At 39.8% G+C, this 2,975-nt stretch overlaps 1 long non-coding RNA gene across 1 annotated transcript; it reads left to right on the forward strand.

The window, feature by feature from the left end:
• The first annotated feature begins 583 nt into the window (after positions 1-583).
• On the forward strand, positions 584-2,378 carry LOC129682939 (uncharacterized). The gene is made up of 3 exons (XR_008721069.1): positions 584-765; positions 1,777-1,802; positions 1,923-2,378. It is a non-coding gene; the product is annotated as an uncharacterized LOC129682939 (long non-coding RNA).
• Positions 2,379-2,975: the final 597 nt, after the last annotated feature.

A 2,975-nucleotide genomic window follows, 5' to 3' on the forward strand; every position in this document is an offset into this window, starting at 1 on the left:
ATTAAAAATAGCATGTATACTTTAAAGCAGGGAAAATCATGTAAACGATCTGCTTGATGGCTTGTTTTAAGTTCATCTTTTAAAAGCTTGCATCCATATTTTCATTATGACTCTGTGCACATTTGAGAAGTGTGTGACCAAAATTACACTCGTTTTGTTTTATTTTTATTATATTTATTTTTAGGGAGCTGGAAGCATTCCCTTGTGACACTGTGGAAGTCAGAGGACGCTTTGCTGGAACTGGTTCTCTCCTTCGGCCATGTGGATACCAGGGCAATTGCATCTGTCCACTGAGCCATCTTGCCAGTTTCGGTGCAGTTATTCTACTTTCCAAGTGTGGGAGCTTGTCTCTCAGACACATAGATGCCTCATTTGGAAGCATCACCTATGAAGGGGTTGTAGTGAGCTGTCTTTTATGTACTTTGATTTAACATCCATTCCTCACAGAAACTGATGGACAGAAAACCCTTAACACCTAACAAACGGTTTCTTACAACTTCCGCACATTGCTGACCCGGGCACTTGGACCAGTCTGAAACCGTATAAAACAAAACAATCTCGTCTTCCTTCTCATAACCTCAAGGCCTTATGATGGATTCTGTGGGAAATGCATCAAAGTTTTTTGATAAGCAGCTTTTCTTGTGGGTAGCTGTTGTTCAGGTTTCTGCAAAAGCCTTATCTGAATCTAAGACATGGGTTATCATTCTCTGATGCAGATAAGAAGTCGTATACATTATGCTGACTGTCTACACCTCTGGGACCCAGGTAAAGTTATTTATATAAGATGATAAAAAAAAATTGGAGCAAGCCAGGAGCAGTGGCGGATGCCTATAATCCTAGCACTTGGGGAAGCAGAGGCAGGCAGATCTCAGTGAGTTCAAAGCCAGCCTGGTCTACCAAGCCTGTCCAGGACAGCCAAGGCTACACAAAGAAACCCTGTCTCAAAAGAAAGAAAGAAAGAAAGAAAGAAAGAAAGAAAGAAAGAAAGAAAGAAAGAAAGAAAGAAAAACAGACAAAAAAGAAGGAAGAAATTATAGGATCCTTCTTGACTCTGAGAGGCTCTCAGAGAGAAAATGCAGAGACTGAATGAGCATATTACCTGACGAGATAGGGCTATGCTGGAACCTAGCCAGGGTGCCTCACAATCAACCCCACTGGAGCTCATCTGAGCACTGTTGTGGAGCTGGGGCTTTTATGCCTACCCTTCACCTGACAGGATCTAAGGACAGTGTGTTACAAGTGTTTTCTTGTGGGCGCTTTCTGAGTTGCTCATGATTCAGTCTGTGATTCATGCTTTAACCAGACCTGTTAGTCTAGCCTTCTCTCATGCCACATTAACCCAAGTACCCAAGACAGTAGAAATGGCTCAGTTTTGTGATGGATTTACTGACAGTTTTGAACTCCTGTTTGCACATAATTATTTTCACATTATATTATGAACCTGATTCTTTGCAAAGGTGGGCTTCAAAATGAAAGCTCTCTAAATCTGCAAGTGCAAAGCCCATATGAAGCTTTTCTGCGCTGAAATGGAGCCTTTCCAGAGACTGCTTTTGCAGTATGTGGCATAGTTGGCTGCACACATGTTATTGGCTGAACACACCCAATATCTAGGCTGGCACTGGCATGGATATTGGCACAGTGAAATGTCTTTGTTTGTTTTCTTCATGGAGTGTTGAAGAGTGGAGCTTTGTGTTTCTATCCAAGACTGACCAGGAAGTAGGGACAGGTAGCAGATGCAGTGCTGTGAATCTCGACAAAACTTTTTTCTTGTCCCAGGCAAATGCCTCCGGAAGTGTTTCTCTGTAAGTATTATTTTTCAGTTATTAAGAACAGGCCTTTCTTTAAGATTAATTTTTATTTTTTAACTACATGTATAAATACATATGTGTGTATCTGTGTTTACACATGCCATATGTACACAGGTGTCCTTCAAGGCCAGAAGAGGGCGTTGAGTCTCCTGGAACTGGAGTCATTGGCCATGGTGAGCTGGGAACCAAACTCAGATCCTCTGCATGGACAGTGTGTGCTCTCGACCACTGAGCCATCTCTTTGACCCCTTGAGAACAGACCTGTGCCTCCAAGAAGCAAATCTAGGAGTACAGTGATGCTTATGGACTCTTTGGCCTTTCTCTGAAGGAGAGTGCAGGGGTTTTGTCCCTGTTGACATCCCCAGTGATGCATCGCCTTATCCGGAGGAATTTCCTGAGAGTAATTTTATATCATTCCATCTCATTCTTATACCACGTCTGTGGACATGCCCAAATGGAAAAAAAAAAAAAAAACAAAACAAACAAAAAAAACGCGTTGCATGGTAGCACATGTCCTTAACCCCGGCAATCTGCAGGCACAGTCAGGTGATCTCTGCCAGTTCAAAGACAGCCAGGGCTACATAGAGACCCTGCCTCAAAATAAATAAATAAATAATGACTTTTTCAAAAGCACGATTTTTTTTTCTAAAAATTATTTACTGTGGCTAAATATATGTAAACTTTACCACCTCTACCATGCCTGTCACTAAATACATCCCCATTGGTGGTGGGCAATCATCGCTGTCAGCTATTGAAGAAACCTTTTACGCTCACCCATCTGAAACTTTGTAACCCAGAAAACATATGTCCTGTTGCCTACTCTTTTTTTATACTTCCAGTTCTGTCATTGAATTCTACATGATATATATATATATATATATATATATATATATATATATATATATATAATCTGGTTTCATGTTGTTGAATTCTACATTAAGTCTATATATTCTATATTTAAAGAAAATATATATAGAATATATATTATATATAAAGAAAAATATATAGAGAAAATATATGTAAAGAATATATATGTATTCCACATGAATTCAAATTCTTTATAGCTGAGGGTAACCTTGAATGCTGGGATGTGAATACAGAACCTTGAATACAGACATGTGACCTGATTTATGTGATTCTAGGAATAGATCCCCAGGTCTTGTGACT

The sequence above is a fragment of the Psammomys obesus genome, unplaced genomic scaffold (assembly GCF_907164565.1).
Source record: "Psammomys obesus unplaced genomic scaffold, mPsaObe1.curated_primary_1811, whole genome shotgun sequence".
NCBI lineage: Eukaryota > Metazoa > Chordata > Mammalia > Rodentia > Muridae > Psammomys > Psammomys obesus.